The 19,857-nt window shown below is 49.8% G+C and overlaps 1 protein-coding gene across 2 annotated transcripts in view; it reads right to left on the reverse strand.

Annotated features, from left to right (window-relative positions):
• The window catches only part of LOC119963181, a 790,592-nt gene that overhangs the window by 565,365 nt on the left and 205,370 nt on the right, over positions 1-19,857 (reverse strand). The window lies entirely within an intron of this gene.

Consider the following 19,857-nt stretch of genomic DNA (forward strand, 5'->3'; position numbering starts at 1 on the left):
CACAACACTATAAAAACTGCACTCGGGAGCCTCAGCGGGAAGCACGCGGCCGAGGCTGCACATAGCCCCGTCTTGTGCACTGAGGAGTTCCTCTTGCCAGAAAGATCGGGATGCCAAGGGCGTCCCCATCTCTGGAGACCCCGATGTGAACCCTGACGGCCCCAAGTCCCAATTCAGGTCCCTGAGTCTACCAGCCCACACCCCTCCAATACCAGTGCAAGGCACCCTGGGCCCGATTGCCATGGTGCAGAAAATGCCGGATTGACACCTTGGCAGTGCCAAACTGGTAACCTAGCAGTGCCCCTGCCAACTGGAAGTGTCACCTTGGCAGTAATAGGCTGGCACCAAGGTGGCACTGCCAAGGTGCCAGGCTGGCACCAGCAGTGTATGGGGACCATCCTGCCCAAAGGGCATGCACCTGGGGACCTGCAGTGCCTGGGAGACCTCCCACAAGTGTATTTCCATTTTGTCCCCATTTGTGGAGACCAGCACTGAATGTTGCTCGCCCGAGGTCTCCGAGGCGAAAGGGATAGATTTGAACGCTTCGGGTATCTTGGTAAACTGCATATTAAAGTGAGATTAGCCATATCGCTTTAATATGCCGATTTGCCAAAAAGTGATCCCACCCACAATGGATGGGATTTACATTGCAACGTCTGGGGAGATCATGTTAGATCTCGCGAGGTGTTGCAAGCTGGCTAGACCCTGTGAGCGGGATCTCCGAGTCTGTATCGGCCACGCTGCACCGCGGCAAGCTGCTTTTCGGATGCAGCGTGGCCGTTCGATCGTGCCCAATGTCTCTACTAAAACTGTTTTTTATCAGGCACAATTTACACCTATGTGACAATAAAGTTAAGCTATCCTTTCTCACCCTTCTCTATCTGCAACCATTGACATCTTTGACCACACCATCATCCTCTATGCCTCTTCACTGGTATCCAGCTGGGTAGGTCTGGTCTTACCTACTTCCATTATTATCTATCTAATTGTGACCTCTCTTCTTGCCCCTGCATTGTTACCTCTGGTCTCCTCCAAAGATCTATTCTTAGTCCCCTCCTATCGCTCATCAAAATGTTGTTCTTTGGCAACAGCATCAAAATGCATTGTTGGTGTTCACATACTTTACCTAACCCTTGATTTCTCCACTGTTACTAAATTATCAAACTGCTTATCAGACTGAGATGAAATTTCCTCCCATCAAGAGGGCAGCACGGTAGCATTGTGGATAGCACAATTGTTTCACAGCATCAGGGTCCCAGGTTCGATTCCGGCTTGGGTCACTGTCTGTGCGGAGTCTGCACATCCTCCCCGTGTGTGCGTGGGTTTCCTCCGGGTGCTCCGGTTTCCTCCCACAGTCCAAAGATGTGCAGGTTAGGTGGATTGGCCATGATAAATTGTCCTTAGTGTCCAAAATTGCCCTTAGCGTTGGGTGGGGTTACTGGATTATGGGATAGGGTGGAGATGTTGACCTTGGATGTGGTGCTCTTTCCAGGAGCCGGTGCAGACTCGATGGGCCGAATGGCCTCCTTCTGCACTGTAAAATTCTATGAAAAATGAAAAACCCTTGGTAACTTGGAAGTCATCCAAAACCTCTGCTGCTCGTGCCTTAATTCACAACAGTCCCATTCACCAATCATCCCTGCGCTCACTGCCCTACATTGACCCTTACTAAAATTCTCACTGCTCTTCTCAAATCTCTCCATAGCCTCACCTCTCCCCTACCTCTGTAATTTCCTCTAGCACCTTTCAAGATATCTGTGGTCCTCTAATTCTAGCATCTTGCACAACCCCCATTTTAGTAGCTCCGCATTGGCGGCTGTGCCTTCCATTATCCAGGCTCCGAGATCTGGAATTCCCTCCTCCACCTCTTCACCTCGTTTCCCCTCTATGACTCCGCAAGGACACTTTTTGAAACCTATCTCTCGGACCAAGCTTTTGGTCACCTGACATATCTCCTTACGTGACTCAGTGTCATACATTGATTCATAATGCTCATACGAGGACGTGCCTTGGGATGTTTCATTAAATTAAGGGTGATGTATAAATATATGTTGCTGTAATTTAAATGCAGGTTACTCACAGGTGGATTCACTGATTTAAAATGCTTGTATTTTGGGAATAAACCCAATTTCAGCTCTAATAATAGAACTGCACCAAGTTACCACTTTTAGATGGGTCAATGAATGTTTTATTAAGCAATTTAAAAGAAAAGTGGTATTTTCAAATGTTGCCCTAAAGTGCAGTTTCATTATGGATTTGTGCAGTTTCATTATGGATTTGTGCAATTTCATTATGGATTTGTGTTTGCACTGTGCAATGTAATTGAGTGGAAATTCAAGAAACAAAAACTTCTCCAAACAAACTACTTTGAGCTCAATCTGTGCCCAGATTGCTGATTGCACTCGAAGTCGAACAAAGATATATTTCACATTGCTTAGAATTTTTTGCAAATCATGACGATACTGTTCTCAATAAAGACTGCTTAGCAAAGAAACAGGTGATGCAGTCCCTATTAGTGCTCAATAAATATTCCATTGATTGAAACAAGGTCGGCACGGTGACACAGATGTTAGCACTGCTGCCTCACCAAGCCAGGGACCCTGGTTCGATTCCGGCCTTGGGTCACTGTGTGCGGAGTCTGCATGTTCTCCCCGTGTCTATGTGGATTTCTTCCGGGTGCTCCGGTTTCCTCTCACAGTACAACGATGTGCAGGTTAGGTGGATTGGCAATGCTAAAATTACCCATTAGTGTCCAAAAGGTTAGGTGGGATTACAGGGATAGGACGGGGGATTGGGCCTAGTTAAGATGCTCTTTCTAAGGTTCTCAATGGGCTGTATGGCCTCTTTCTGCACTGTAGGCTTTCTATGGAAAGAATTAGAGTCAGAATCCAATTATGTATAGTAATAATACAAGCTTTTTCATTTGAGGTTGTAGATTAGCCCTTTGACTCTCACAGTTATGTACTCTTTTCTGATGATAAGGTAATGTTACTATGTTTTGAATCAAATTGATTTGCAAAAGCTATTTCCACATAATGCATATATTATGTATATTATTTAAAAATGATAAACTATTCACAACATTCAATTTCATAATTCATTGAAAATTCCTATATTCCAACCCACCCACGGAAATTTGATTATAAAATTGTTCCTATTTACAGACAATACTTGTCATGTCTGTGGTTCACAGTGTGATAGTGCTATGCTTTTGTAATGACACCAACTTTATCTCAAAAATAAATATGGAAAAATCATCATTGAATCATGGAATAGCTGTAGCATAGAATTAGGCCATTCAGCCCATCGAGTCCATGCCAGCTCCCTGTGTACATAGAATATAGAATATACAGTGCGGGAGGCCACTCAGCCCATCGAGTCTGCACCGACCCACTCAAGCCCTCACTTCCAAATAAATTCTAATAGTTCAGGTTTGCACATATCTTGCTCATTTTGATTTCAATTTTGAATTTGCAAGTTATGAAAAGTAATAACATTATAATCTATGTGTTTTAGAGACGGAAACCATCTCAATATTAGAAGAATTACAGCCTTCTCATTCATTGAAACTCAATAACTCCGTTGTTTGAAAAATACAGTGCCTTGTGCTCTCTTACAGTGACCCCTCCTAATAAAGTACCTTGGTAACATCCCTCTCTGAGAATATCTTACCCATCCTTCCCCATCCTTCTCGATCATAAAAAAATAGACAGTAGGAGCAGGAGGAGGCCATTTGGCCATACGAGCCTGCTCCATTCTGGAACATGGCTGATCATCGAAGTCAATAGCCTGAACCCACCTTCCCTCCATATCCTTTAATCCCTTTCATCCCAACTGCTTCTTGAAAACATGTAGGATAGGATTCTCCGGTCCCTGAGCCGTATGTTTCTCAGCGGTCGATGGCTGCTGGCAGTGGTATTCTTTACTCAAACCACTTATCTAAGGGATTTCCCATTGAAGCTACCTCACGCTGCCAGGAAACCCATGGGTGGGGGAGCGCTGCTGGCGAGAATAGAGAAGCCCAATGGCCGGAGAAATCCGGCCACAATGTTTTGGCGTCGACTACTTCTGTGGTACCGAATTTCACAGACTTACCACTCGCTGGATGAAGAAATTTCTCCTCATCTCTGTCCTGAAAGGTCCACCCCATATCCTCAGACTGTGACCTCTGGTTCTGGACACCCCCACCATCGGGCAGCACGGTAGCATTGTGGATAGCACAACAGCTTCACAGCTCCAGGGTTCCAGGTTTGATTCTGGCTTGGGTCACTGTCTGTGTGGAGTCTGCACAGCCTCCCCGTGTGTGCGTGGGTTTCCTCCGGGTGCTCCGGTTTCCTCCCACAGTCCAAAGATGTGCAGGTTAGGTGGATTGGTCATGATAAATTGCCCTTAGTGTCCAAAATTGCCCCTAGTGTTGGGTGGGGTTACTGGGTTATTGGGATAAGGAGGAGGTGTTGACCTTGGGTACGGTGCTCTTTCCAAGAGCTGGTGCAGACTTGATGGGCCGAATGGCCTCCTTCTGCACTGTAAATTCTATGATCTATGATCGGGAACATCCTTCTTGCATTTACCACAGTCAAATTATTCCTGTTCCTCAAATCATGCTTGATTTGAAGTGACCACTTGATCTGTATCAAATTCCATTGAGATCTATGAGTATCCATTTTTTATTTTTTAAAGTTAAAATAAATTTAGAGTACCCAATACATTTTTGCAAATTAAGGGGCAATTTAGCATGTCCGATCCACCTACCCTGCACATCTTTGGGTTGTGGGGGCAAAACCCACGCAGACATGGGGAGATTCCATGCAAACTCCACACGGACAGTGATCCAGAGCTGGGATTGAACCTGTGACCTCGGTGCCATGATGCAGCAGTGCGAACCACTGCGCCACCATGCTGCGCCTCATGAGTATCTATTTTATATCAACTTCTTCACACATTTCTTGTCTGCAAGATATTACTTCCTGTTCCATGTCTGTGTCATAATTTGCGTAAAATTTCTGACTGTAAAGTTGTAAGTCTGCATTGATATTGATAGTATCTCCCAAACCCATGATCTCCACCTTCTAGAAGGACAAGGGCAGCGGTTTCATGGGAACAGCACCACCTGCAGGTTCTGCTCCACATCACTCACCATCCTGACTTGAAAATACCACTGTTTCATTATTGTTGGGTCAAAATACTGGAACTCACTACCAGTACATTCACCACGTGGACTACAGCGATTCTTTCTCAAGGGAAATAAGTAGGTAAAAACACGTTCAGCTCAGCAGAACACTGACTTAACTTGGGGAATCAGGTAAGTGAGGGAATTTGGCGCAGTGACAGAGGAAGCTGTGGTGATCTCTACCACTGTATATATGTGTGTGTTTGCATTAAGGGATGTATGACAGTACCTGTATTACAGGTTTGCTGGTAAGCCCCTGCCAGCTAGCTCCGCCCCAGGGAGCAGTATAAATATTCATCAGTTTCCCTAAGATGCCATTCTACAGCTGCAGCCGGAGTAATAGCATCTCACTGTAATAAAGCCTCTCTTGTACCTTATCGAGTCTTTTGTGTGCAATTGTTAGCGCCACAATTTATTACAGTGAGATTTTCCAACATCATGGACATCAGAATCAAGCCTGATCGCCTGCAGCTGGATCCGCAGTCGCCACACGCCAGGAAAGACTTTAACCACTGGCTGGCTGTTTTCGAGGCCGACATCTCCTCAGCAGACCCTGCACCATTGGAGGCTCAGAAGGTACAACTCCTATACTCAAGGCTGAGCTCCAGCGTGTTCCCGCTGATTCAGGACATGCCTAATTACGCCCGGGCCATGGAACTGCTCAAAGAGAATTACGCTCAATCGACGAACACTCTGTTTGCGAGACATGTACTCTCCACTCACGTTCAACAACCGGGTGAGTCAATTGAGGACTTCTGGCAGGCCCGTATTCCTCTAGTACGGGACTGCGACTGCCAGGCCGTCTCGGGCTACAGAACATTCGAATCTACTCATGCGGGATGCATTTGTAACGGGTATTGCATCAGACCCCATCCGGCAACGGCTGCTGGAAGGGGCCGCTCTCGATCTTGCGGCAACAAATACCTTAGCGTTCTCAATGACGGCCGCTTCCCGTAATGTGCAGTCCTACCCTGCCAGCCGCGCGGCCCACCCATCCTACCCCTCGTGGACCCTGCAACCGACCCCCCCGACTGGGGCCGCACCAGTGTAGTATGCCTGCGTTGCTTGCCGCACCACGCACTTTGGGGGTCCCCGCTGCTACTTCTGCAGTCCGCAGAAGCACCCCCGCCAGCGCTGCCCGGCCCGCACCACGACCTGCAAGTCTTGTGGCAAGAAAGGCCACTATGCAGCGGTGTGTCAGTCTCGCGCAGTTGCCGCTATCGCGCCCGAACTCCCGCCGTCACTGCAGCCGATCGCGCAATGGGCCCTGCTGTCCGCCACCCCCAGGGCCACGTGCGATCAGTGGGCACCGCCATCTTTCGCCGCCCCTGCCATCTGCGCACCATGGGCGCCGCCATCTTCATCCTCTGACTCCATGTGCGTTCCATGGTCGCTGCCATCTTGCCCCGCCCCCGCAACGTGCGCCCCATGGTCGCCTCCATCTTGCCCCGCCCCCGCAATGTGCGCTCCATGGTCACCGCCATCTTCTTCCCCGCAGGTACTCCAGACACCGCCATTTTGTCCTCCCCTCGGAACTGGACCACGGGACCCGGGTCGCTGCTGCTACTCATCGGACTTGTCGGACTCTTCGGTCAATCGGCCACTACTCGCCTCCATGATGCTCGACCAATCCCGTCCTCGCAACCTGAACACCGCTTCTACGACGGTGCTTGTCAACGACCACGTGACCTCCTGCCTCATCGACTCCGGGAGCACAGACAGCTTCATCCATCCGGACACGGTAAGGCGTTGCTCCCTCGTGGTCCATCCCACCAACCAGCGGATCTCCCTGGCCTCTGGATCCCACTCTGTCCCGATCCGGGGCCTCTGTCTGGTTAAACTCACCGTACAGGGCATTGAATTCAGCCTGTTTCCGCCTGTACATTCTCCCCAACCTCTGTGCGACACTTTTACTGGGCCTGGACTTCCAATGTAACCGCCAGAGCCTCACCCTCAAATTCGGCGGACCCCTACCTCCCCTCACAGTTTGCGGCCTCACGACACTCAAGGTTGAGCCTCCTTCCCTCTTTGCCAATCTGACTGCAGATTGCAAGCCCGTCGCCACCAGGAGCAGACGGTACAGCACCCAGGACAAGGCCTTCATCAGGTCCGGGGTCCAGCGGCTGCTTCGGGAGGGTATTATCGAGGCCAGCAACAGTCCCTGGAGTGCCCAAGTGGTGGTGGTTAAAACTGGGAGAAACACAGGATGGTCGTGGACTACAGCCAGACCATCAACCGGTACACGCAGCTCGATGCGTACCCCCTCCCTCGCATATCTGATATGGTCAATCAGATTGCACAGTACCGGGTCTACTCGACAATTGACCTGAAGTCCGCCTACCACCAGCTCTCCATCCGTAAATCGGACCGTCCCTACACTGCCTTCAAGTCGGACGGTCGACTGTATCAATTTCTTAGGGTTCCCTTTGGCGTCACTAACGGGGTCTCGGTTTTTCAGCGATAATTGGACCGAATGGTTGACCAGTATGGGCTGCGGGCCACGTTTCCGTACTTAGACAATGTCACCATCTGCGGCCATGACCAGCAGGACCATGATGCCAACCTTGCTAAATTTCTCCACACCGCATCTCTCCTCAACCTCACTTATAACAAGGAGAAGTGCGTGTTCCGCACGGACCGCTTAGCCATCCTCGGCTACGTAGTCCAGAACAGACTACTGGGGCCCGATCCCGACTGCATGCGCCCCCTCATGGAGCTCCCTCTTCCCCACTGCCCCAAGGCCCTCAAACGCTGCCTGGGGTTCTTTACTTACTACGCCCAGTGGGTCCCACAATACGCGGACAAGGCCCACCCACTGATCCAGTCCACACAATTTCCCCTCACGGCCGAGGCACAACAGGCCTTCGCTCGTATTCGCTCAGACATAGCCAAGGCCGGGATGCACGCAGTAGGCGAGGCACTGCTCTTCCAAGTAGAGAGCGACACTTCAGATGTCGCCCTTGAGGCACTCTAAATCAGGCAGGCAGACCCGTGGCATTCTTTTCCCACACCCTACCTGCCTCCGAAATTCGACATTCGTCTGTTGAAAAGGAGGTCCAGGCAATCGTTGAAGCAGTGCGGCACTGGAGGCATTACCTAGCCGGCAGGAGATTCACTCTCCTCACTGACCAACAGTCGGTAGCCTTCATGTTTAACAACACGCAGCGGGGCAAGATCAAAAACGACAAAATCTTGCGGTGGAGAATCGAGCTCTCCACCTATAACTACGAGATCTTGTATCGCCCCAGCAAGCTCAACGAACCCCCAGACGCCCTCTCCCAAGGTACATGTGCCAGCGCACAAGTGAACCAGCTCCGTGCCTTGCATGAGAGCTTTTACCATCCAGGGGTCACTCAGTTGTACCATCTGATCAAAGCCCGCAATCTGCCCTACTCCATCGAGGAAGTACGGACAGTCACCAGAGATTGCCAGGTCTGTGCTGAGTGCAATCCGCACTTCTACTGGCCAGACCGCGCGTGCCTGGTGAAAGCGTCCCGTCCCTTTGAACGCCTCAGCGTGGATTTCAAAGGGCCCCTCCCCTCCACCGACTGCAACACCTACATCCTTAGTGTGGTCGATGAATTCTCTAGGTTCCCCTTCGCCATCCCATGCCCGGATATGATGTCTGCCACCATCATCAAGGCCCTTGATTCCATATTCGCTCTGTTCGGTTTCCCCAACTATATCCACAGTGACAGGGGATCCTCCTTCATGAGTGATGAGCTGCGTCAGTTCCTGCTCAGCAGGGGTATCGCCTCCAGCAGGACGACCAGCTACAACCCCCGGGGAAACGGGCAGGTAGAGAGGGAGAACGGGACGGTATGGAGTTCCGTCCAGCTGGTCCTACGGTCCAGGAACCTCCCAGCCGCTCGCTGGCAGCAGGTCCTCCCTGACACGCTCCATTCCATTCGGTCACTGCTGTGCACCGCAACTAACAATACACCCCATGAACATGTTTTTGCCTTCGCTAGGAAGTCTACATCCGGGGTGTCGCTCCCGACTTGGCTCACTGCTCCAGGGCCAGTCCCCCTTCGTAGGCATGTCAGGCACCACAAAGGAGATCCTCTGGTGGACAAAGTACACCTGCTCCATGCGAACCCCCAATATGCCTACGTGGAGTTCCCCGACGGCCGCCAGAATACAGTCTCGCTCAGGGACCTGGCTCCCGCGGGTGCCGATCCCATGCCCACACTCCTCCCTACCCATGCGCCACCCTCTTTTTCCCCGTGCCCCCGAATTCAGCCCCACCAGGTCCATCCCTCGTTCCCCTGCCCACACTAGAGGACATGGAAGATTTAGGCTCGCTCCCGGAGTCATCCCGCCACTGGCCAGCACCAACACCACCAGCACCCACGTCGTCGTCGCTGACACCGCCTGTGCAGATGTCGCCACCACTGCTGCGTCGCTCACAACGGAACGTCCGACCGCCGGTCCGACTCAACCTGCCCGATGGACTCTTGGTTCACTCCCCCCCCCCCCCCCCCCCCCCCCCCCTCCCCCGCGCCCTCTGCAATTATATCACTTTTATGTATTATAGTTTCACGTCACCCCCGCCGGACTTATTTTTTACAGGGGGTGAATGTGGTGATCTCTACCACTGGATATATGTGTGTGCTTGCATTAGGGGATGTATGCCAGTACCTGTATTACAGGTTTGCTGGTAAGCCCCTGCCGGCTAGCTCCGCCCCCAGGGAGCAGTATAAATATTCATAAGTTTCCCTGAGATGCCATTCTATAGCTGCAGCCGGAGGAATAGCATTCTCACTGTAATAAAGCCTCTCTTGTACCTTATCGAGTCTTTTGTGTGCAATTGTTAGCGCCACAGAGGCACTGTTCTGTTTTTTTGTTACAGAACAAGGAATGTTCTGAGAGAGAGAGCTGGAGGCTTGAGAAGTGAAATCCAGAATCATAGGTTCAGCCATCAAGTCTGTGCTGGTTCTCTGAAAGAGCATTCTACCTACTCCCACTCCTCCGTTTCATCCCCATATCCTTGCACATTTTTTCTTTTCAGATGGCAATCGAATTTTCCTTTTGAATACCTTGATCGAATCTGCCTCCACTGCCCTGTTAAGCCATTTGTTCTATACTCCAACCACACTCAGGGTGAAAAAACAAATTCTTCACATCTCTTTTACTCCGAAGGCTAACCTACCATTTGTCTTCCGAATTGCTTGCTGCACCTTTGTGACTCTACAACAAGGGGACACCTAGGTCCTTTTGGACACCCAAGTTTACCAACCTCTCACTGTTTAAGACAATTCTGCCTTTCTGTTTTTTCTACCAATGTGAATAACTTCACACTTCTTCACATTATATTCCATCTGCCATGTTCTAGCCCATTCACTGAGCCTGTCCAAGTCCTCCTGTATCGTCCTTGCATCCGCCTCACAATTTACATTTCCAAAAGGTTTGGTGCCTTCAGCAAATTTAGAAACATTACAATTCGTCTCCACATCCAAATCATTTATATAGATTGTGAACAGTTGTGGTCCCAGCACAGATCCCTGTGGTACCCCCCTAGTAAAAGCCTGCCATCCTGAAAATAATCTGTTTCTTCCTATTCTCTGCTTTCTGTCTGTGAACTAATTCTCAATCCATACTAGTACATTTCTCCCAATCTCATGTGCTCTAATTTTATTTCCCAGTATTCCTGTATGCGTGAGGGGCGGGGCGGGGGGGGGGGGGGTCCTGAAAGGGGGGAGGACTGAAAGGGGGGGGGGCCTTAAATGAAATGAAAATCGCTTATTGTCACGAGCAGGCTTCAATGAAGTTACTGTGAACAGCCCCTAGTCGCCACATTCCGGCACCTGTCCGGGAAGGCTGGTACGGGAATCGAACCGTGCTGCTGGCCTGCTTGGTCTGCTTAAAAAGCCAGCGATTTAGCCCAGTGAGCTAAACCAGCCCCTGTGGGGGGCCCTCAGTGACCCCGTAGCAGCGTATGCTCACTTTGGCCCCGGGGGGGTTGAGGGGGAGGATGATGTCCCGATGCCCACAGAGATAGATGGGTATGGGGCAGGGTTACCTTCATGCCGGGCTGGTGTGGAGGGGGCTCATGCTAACTTTTATTGAGGAGGGAGAGGTTGCTCTCGGGGCTGAGAGTTGTGGGTGTTGCACATGTCTGTGGTGGGTCGCATTGTCTGTGGGTGGGGGCTGTGGGGGACACTCAAGCTCAGGTTGAGGTCATTTTAAAGTGGCACCTCGACATTTGAGGAGCCAGTCTGGCCAGCGTGTATAGTTCCCCACTGCAGAAAAGAATTCTAAGGGTGCGATTCTCCGGAAAGATTGCTGAGTAAAGTTGTGAGCGGGAACTGCCGCGAGCTTCCCGACAATCGGCCTAGCATGGCCAGCAACATTATTCAATGTTAATTGGTCCACTTAACGAGGCCTCACGGTCTTCTCGCTGCAAATAAAGGCACGCCAGCCAGTTCGCTGGCACCGTGCTCACCAGCCCCCCCCCCCCCCCCCCCGCTAACAAGGTTGAGCAGCATCATTTGCTCAGCCAATCCCAGCCAGCTCGCAACAATGGCGCTGAGGAGACCAGCCCCAAGATTCAGGGAAGCTGACGAGGGGAGGCCCCCGAGACCCACCCCCATGAGAGCATCCATCCCCCAACTCTCCATCCAGCCCCCAACTCTCCCTTCAACCCCTCCCAAACCTTCCTTCCCAGCCCCCTCCCACGCGTGAGGCTAACGATGCCCTCTCTGTGTCTCCGCAGGAAAGGTTCTCCCACAATCGCCAGTTGAGGGTCCAGACAGGCGGACTGGCCAGACATATGAATCCTCACCACCCTCGAGGAACGGACCTTGGAGATGACTAGGCTGCCACAGACAGGATAGTCACCATTCCGAGATTGGCGGACACTGCAGAGGTGAGGACCCACCGGGCTCCACCCAGAGGACCTGTGACACGTGAGTTATTGCCATGCTGACTGACCCATCCCTCCCACTAACTTGTGTCCATTCTTCCGCAGGTCCTGTTGCCGATGGCTTGACCCATCTCGGGTGGCCCCCTCCATTGCCTCCAAGGAGACCACCTCAGAGGCGATCTCCGAGGATACCATGATCGACACATCACAGCTATCATCCCCACCAAAGATGGCTACTCACCTCCTCGGCTCCCCACAGAAGCCCTTCCGCCAGCGTGTTAGTACTAATTGGCGTGAGCGTGACCATTGCTGGGGAGGCCGTTGCATCACAGGATATGGGGTGGCTTCTGTTAATTGTATGGAAATGGGGCTTAAATGGTGATAATTGGCTTCTCACTATGCTACGGCGGGATCCCGATTTCACTCACGGGAGTGGGCTGGTTGCATCACAAACTGTTTAGCACCTTGCGCAGTTATCCCTTTTGGATTTCATTTGTTTATTGTCACGTGTACCGAGCTACAGAGAAAAGTATTTTTCTAGCTCAAACAGATCATTTAGTACATGAATAGAAAATAAAATAAAAAGAAAATACATAATAGGGCAACACAAGGTACACAATGTAAATACATAGACACCTTCCGCTATTCACTGGCCTCATTCCGATCGAGTAAAAGTGCAACGGGACTGGAGAATTGTACCTATAGCCATTTGTTGGGTGAAATGTGTCCTAAGTGTTCCCGCCTGAACTGAATAGCACAGGATTCACGTTTCCACTGTGCCGCTATTCGTTCCGTGATTCAGGACATGCAAATTGGCCAGCACTTTGCAGGTGTGAATTGGAAGTAATTCCCAGCCCAGAGGGAGGTGTAATTGCTGGAGCTGGAATTAGCAATGGTGGTCTGAGAACGGTGAATTTGGCCCTCAGTCAAAACTCCTTTCACTGCAACGGGACTGGAGAATTGCTCTGGCTTGAACGGACAGAAAATTCCGGCCTTAATGTCATGAAATCCTTACTAAATTAAGATTTGTAGTGCATAACACTCGCTACATAAAGAGCTTAAAATATGTAAATTATTAAGCTAACAAATGCCAATATAATTGCCCTCCAATAATTGGTGTCTTTGCTTCACAAATGCTGAATCCTTAAGCGGATTCTCCGAGCCCGCGCCAGGTCAGAGAATCGCCGGGAACATGCCAATCCACGACGATCCAACCTAGTACCACCCGGCGGGAGCTCGGACCCGCGGCCACGGTGGACATCCTGGTGTGGGGTAGGGTGGGGAGGATCTGACTCCGGGGGACGGCCCCACGGGGTCCAGGCCTGCGATTGGAGTCTTCTGATCGGCAGGCGCCCGTGATCTGGAGGGGGCCTACCTCCTTCAGCTGTAGGTCTCCGCCATGTTGCTCGGCGCCGGTGCGGAGACAGCAACCATGCGCATGCGCCAGCACGGAGGCAGTCGCGCACATTGCACATGCACGGACCCGCGCTGGCCGTGCAGGGTGCTGGAGCACCGCGCAGCACTCCGGCGCCATGCTAGCTCCCTGAAGACTGCTGAGGCCCATTGACGCCGGCATATACCACTCCAGTGTTTATGCCGGCATCAACATTTGGCCGGGAGGTCGGAGAATCCCGGCCCAGGCAGCAGTGACACTGTCTGAATGTACCCTCAATGTTTGAAGTCTACGTTCCACCCACCGGTCACTGAGGTACTTCCAGAAGGCATTTGATAAGATGCCACATCAAAGGTTAATGTGGAAAATAAAAACTCACGGCGTAGGGCCTAACACATTGGCATTGATTGAGGATTGGCTAGGTAATAGGAAACAGAGAGTTGGCATGATGGGGAGGCAGTGACGTAGTAATATTGTCACTGGACTAATAATCCAGAGATTCATCAAAACTCTTGGGACCCGCATTCTAATCCCACCAAAGCAGATGGTGAAATTTGAATTAAATTAAAATCTGGAGTTAAATTCTAAAAATGACCATGAGACCATTGTCAATATAGCCCTGGCATGGTGGACCTCATGGTGGGCCAAAGGGTTATCGCTTTAACGAAGTTGCCACAAAAGTCGATCAGAGAGCCATCCTCCCCCTCACAATGCAAATGCTGCCCACCAGATTCCCCACCACCCCCTAGCAGAGACCCCCTCCCCAATACAGAGACACCCCTAGTAAATCCCTCTTGAGAGACACCCTCACCGGAGACCCCCCAATTACAGAGCAACCCACCGGAGGCCCTCCATAAGAGAGATATCTTCCCGGAAGCCCTCCAGAAGACAAACCTCTGCCTGGAAGCCTGCTTAAGAGAAACCCCTGCTTGGAAGCTAGAGAGCAGTCTAGACAGAGACAGTTAGAAAAATCACTATGTTAAAATTCACCATGCAATACACCTGCTGGAAGAGAAAACTAGTCAGCTGGGTTTAAACTGCCTCAGATCTTTTATCTGCAAGCCTTTCATTCATATCTATGTGAAATTATTTTAACAGGGTTGTGATTGACAGCTTGCATACACATCCAGCTGTCTACATTTTTTAATTCATCTCACTTCACACTTGAGTGGCTTTCAAGTAGTCAGTTGCGAAACTAACATCCAGCTGTGATTGACAGTTCCTGGACCACATTAAAGACAGTTAAGTGCTTTCTGCAGAGAAAAAAAGGAAGTGAGAGCACTAGAGCACTCAACTGGTTAGTTAATATCAGAGATAGGAAAAGGAAGAAATATGAGTCAGGAGATCAATTAAAAACAGGGCAAGAACCTCTGGACTTTGCCCAAACCATATGCAAATTGATAGAGAGTCAGATCGGGAGGTGTAGCCACCTGGGGTGGCCACTGCCCAACACAAAATGGAAGATTGCAAGGAATGCAGGGAAAATGGACATGTTGTAAAGCAAACAGCTTGCAAAGCGCTTGTATATTGGGATGGCTGCAGAAACCAGTTTTGACTGCTGCAGAAACCAGACAGCACTGTGAAAAGAAACCAGTTAACATACTAATGAGGCGATACCGGGTGATCCCCAGATACAATAGAAACAAGTTAAACACAGATCGATACATTGAATGGAAGGCCAGACCCTTCGGCGCCAGAGAAGCCCAAAACAATAAGTCCCAAGAACCGCCCCAGTGACCGAGGAACTGCCCCATGATTGGGGGGTTCAAACATATTGATTGGGAAGAGACCCAATCGATTCCAAGCAGGTAAGGGAGTCCGCCCAAAGGGGTGCGGATCCCTGGGACCTATAAAAGACAGGTCCCACACATGGTTCAGTCTTCTGACCCAGCCCTCCAGCCCTTCTCTCTTTTTGACCAGCTTTTGCCAAGAAGATCTTGAACAAGAGAGAGGAGAGGGTTCGGACAGCAGCCGCCAACAAGTAAGTGCCTCACAATGATCGCTACCAGGGATAGGCACTCCTGACCCCTTTTAACTGATACCAACCTGAAGTCTGCAGGCCAGAGCAGAGCAAGAGGCCCTGTTCCCTGACCCAGCAGTTCCTTCGAGATAAGTATTAGTTTATTTAGCGGTAGGAATAAGTTTAATCCTTTTAGCGTGTGCATGGGTAGTTATTATAATTGTATTATAATAAACTCAGTTGTTTGGACTTACTAATTGGTGTATGGTTTTATTGCTTTGAACTTCACCTTGAAGCTTGTGGCGGTGTCTTAACGACACCTGGCGACTCCAGAGCTAAGTAACGAAACAGAGCCAAATTGAGTGTTAAGCACACTCACCCAGAATGACCAACAGAGAGTTAACAATTTACTAAAGGGTTGATGTGGGAAAGACAGTTTCTATTTCATGAGACACTGGCAATAGTATTGGGATAAGAAGGAATTGTATCAATCGGATGTGTTTCATCTGAACCGGAATGGGACTGGTATCTCAGCAGAACGGAGGGGAAGGTGCCAAAAGTTTTAGATTAGTGAAATGGGGGAGGGATCAAGAAGACATGAAGCAAACTTAATGTAAATAAAACAGGAAAGAAGAGCACAGGGCTGACTAATCTAAGGGAGGACATAAATGGATAGTGAATAAGTAGTTATAGGACAAATAGGAGTGTAAAAAGATAGTTACAAATGAAGTAAAATGAACTGCAATTAAAAATTAGTTGACTGTACAGCAATGTCCATATATAAATCGGGGAACTGGAGGCAATAATGCATCGTGAGAAGCCAAAAGAGTAGAAATTATTCAGAATGGAACACATTTAGAGAAAAAGAGAGGTTAAGGAGCTGTACTTATTGGATGATCAACTATGATCATAATGAAAGGCAGAGAAGACTCAAAGGTCTGACTGGCCTACTCTTCGTATTTTCTATGATTCCCTAGATTTTGAGCTGAGATGTTGCAGTCCAAATCACACGGGAAAAAGCTTACTTTCAGGAGAATCTGGTTAGATTAAACTTCAGGAAATATCCAGCATTAGAAATCAGAAATGTGACAAAGACTTAATAGTCAATGAAGAATTGATGACCCTTGATTTTTGATTTTTATTGCAGAATTGGCACTATTGCTTCATAGTGCCAGGGTCCCAGGTTCGATTTTCAGCTTGGGTCTCTGTCTGTGCGGATTCTGCGCGTTCTCCCTGTGTCTGCGTGGGTTTCCTCCGGGCCCACCAGTTTCCTTCCACAAGTCCCGAAAGACGTGCTATTAGGTAATTTGAACATTCTGAATTCTCCCTCTGTGTACCCGAACAGGCGCCAGAATGTGGCGACTCGGGGCTTTTCACAGTAACTTCATTGCTGTGTAAACCTACTTGTGGCAATCAAGAATATTATTATTATTGAAAATCCGCGTTATTGGCTCTATCGAATTGCACAATTTTTGAGAGTACACTGGTCCAAATAAATTAAATAAGAAACTAGCCACTGTTAGATGACTATTTATTTGCTCACTGCCACATATAACCTGGTTGTTTTCATACAATCCTGATATATAAAACAATTTGTTCACAGCAAAGCAGGAGTCTGCAGCGTAGGCTTAAATTACTTCCGCTGCCTGGAAGCCTTTGAAAACATGATTGTCCTTTACCAAGGAGAAAAATAAAATACAATAGCTCCTGCCTGCTGATTTCAGCACAGATCTGGGAAGCAGCACCAGCAGTGTAACCAAAGGCATCTTGGTATCATTTTATTTAACTGCGTTATTGGCCCATGGGAACTTAGAACAGCCAACTTGGCTGAGTTCCATGAAGGTACATTTGAATGTTAATTGAAATAAATTATAAATCGGGCCCACCAAAAGAATATTAAAACAGCTGTGCAATGTAGCCCTAGAACCTAGAACTGGCCAGTGGTTCAGGCATTGACTGAAATTTAATTGTCCTGAAACATTAGCCTGGCAATACAAATCAAAGGCTACCTATAATGTTCCAGGTGAGCGACCATATGGAACTCAATATTTATTTAACCTACTAGATACAACTCCCAACTCCCCGAAGGGCCTCCTGCACCAGGCCCACACTTGTGCCGGAGGATTTATGTCCCATGGAACCCTTTGCTTAACCCCCTCATCTAGAGAGATCATATTCAGGTGAGGCCCCGGAAACTCTGCTGTTGCAGACCCCTAGGCCTCCTAAACATTGTCCATTTCAAAGGCTGGAGGAAAATTTCCTTCTCCATCTTTGCTTGGGGCTGTTTCTCAAGCGCCTGCTGCACTGGGCCTGGTGGGATGTAACAGACCAGGGCACGACATTTCCATAATGGGGCAATGACATTGTGATTGTCCAGCCCAGCATCGCAGCAGCTGGAGCCCACCCCCCCCCCCCACCCCCAGCTCCCAACCCCTCTGACCTGTAGAGCTGTGACCTCCCGCAGGCCCCAAGCACTCCTTCCACCCCCCCCCCCCATCCCCCCGCCCCCCCTACAGTCACCCCACACTCCTAAAACTCAACTCCCACAGCCTAACAATCACTAATACTGCTCTTTTAAATTTACTTGCAGGTCTAGAGATCCTCCGTCTTCTGAAGGAAGACCACGATCTGGAAAGGACCCTGCAGACCCCAACACACGGAGCCGGCCATCGCCTCATCCGCAACCGCGATCCCAGAGACATCATCCACTTACCGGCCTTCACCCCATCCACGCCGGAGCATGGTCTGGACATCCAGTGACCTGTGAAGACAAACCGCAGCCCGACAGCGACCTGGAACGCTCGACCGCGCAGTCCCACCTACCGACGCAGGAACCGCAAGCAAGGCAACAAAACCCTCCATCTACACACCGACCAGAGTGTAGAACCTCATTGGGTACAACTATACCCTTAACACCGCATACTCTCACTGTCTCCCAGGCTCAAAAAGAAGCAGTCACTCCAGGAAGCATTGAAAACATCCAGGCCTGCAGGTGAGAGTGAAACAACGCAGCCCTAGCTTACTCCTAGCTAATGTCCAATCTCTGGAAAACAAACTAGACGAACTTAAAGCCAGACTCACTTTTCAAAGAGAACTAAGGGACTGCTGTGTGCTCTGTTTCACGGAGGCATGACTCACTCCTGCTTCACCGGACTGTGCCCGACAACCAGAGGGCTTCTCAATCCACCGAATGGACCGTAGAGCGGCATCAGGCAAAGTTAGGGGAGGTGGGGCCTGCCTCCTAATCAACACCTCCTGGTGCTGAGATGTAGCAACACTGGCGAGTTTTTGCTCCTGACGCTAAAATGCCGTTCCTTCTACCTTCCGCGGGAGTTCAGCTCCATTATCCTGATGGCAGTTTACATCCCACCCCATGTGAATTTGAAAATCTCACTCGACAAAATATTCACCATCACAAATAGCCTTAAAACAAAAAATCCCGAGACCTTGTTCATTGTAGCTGGGGACTTCAATCAGGCCAAGCTCAAGAGCTCACTACCAAGTTACACCAACACATCACCTGGTCCACCAGAGGCCCAAACATCCTGGACCACTGCTGCACAAATATCAAACATGCCGTACCGCTCTAACGCCCGCCCACACTTTGGCAAATCTGACCACAAGGCTGTGCTTCTGCTCCTGGTTTATAAGCAAAAACTGAAGCGGGAAAATCCGTCAAAGAAAGTTGTGCATTGTTGGTCTGAGGAATCGGATGATCTCCTAGGGGTCTGCTTAGAGTCAGTGGACTGGTCAGTATTTTAAAACTCCGCGACCAGCCTGAACATGTACGCCGCTACAGTAACTGACTTCATTAGTAAGTGTGTAGAAGACTGTGTGCCAAAGAAGCAAATCCGCATGTTTCCCAACCGGAAATCCTGGATGAACAGGGATATCCACTGCTTGCTGAAGTCTAGGTCTGAAACGTTCAATTTAGGCGACCCTGACCTATACAGGAAAGCCAAATATGATCTAAGGAAATCCATCAAAGATGCCAAAAGACAGTACCGGACCAAGCTCGAGTCCCAGGCTAGCCACATGGATCCCCGCCGTCTATGGCAAGGTCTGCAAGACATAACGGGCTACAAGATGAAGGCATGTAAAATCGTCGGCTCCAACGCACCCCTCCCTGATGAGCTCAATGCATTCTATGCCCGCTTTGAGCAAGAGGTCAGCGAGAGCGAGCCCTCCACCCTAGAAGCCGCAGATGAACTTGTATCTCAGATCACCATTGCAGACATCAGAGCAGCCTTCTCGAAGGTCAACCCACGGAAAGCCACTGGCCCGAATGGGGTACCCGGACGAACACTCAGGTCTTGCGTAGATCAGCTGGCGGGGGTATTCACAGACATCTTCAACCTCTCTTTACAACAATCTGAGGTCCCAATCTGCTTCAAGAAGACGACCATCATCCCTGTACCAAAAAAAGGCAAGCAGCGTGCCGTAATGATATCGTCCAGTGGCTCTGACAT

The sequence above is a fragment of the Scyliorhinus canicula genome, chromosome 3 (genome assembly GCF_902713615.1).
Source record: "Scyliorhinus canicula chromosome 3, sScyCan1.1, whole genome shotgun sequence".
Lineage (NCBI taxonomy): Eukaryota > Metazoa > Chordata > Chondrichthyes > Carcharhiniformes > Scyliorhinidae > Scyliorhinus > Scyliorhinus canicula.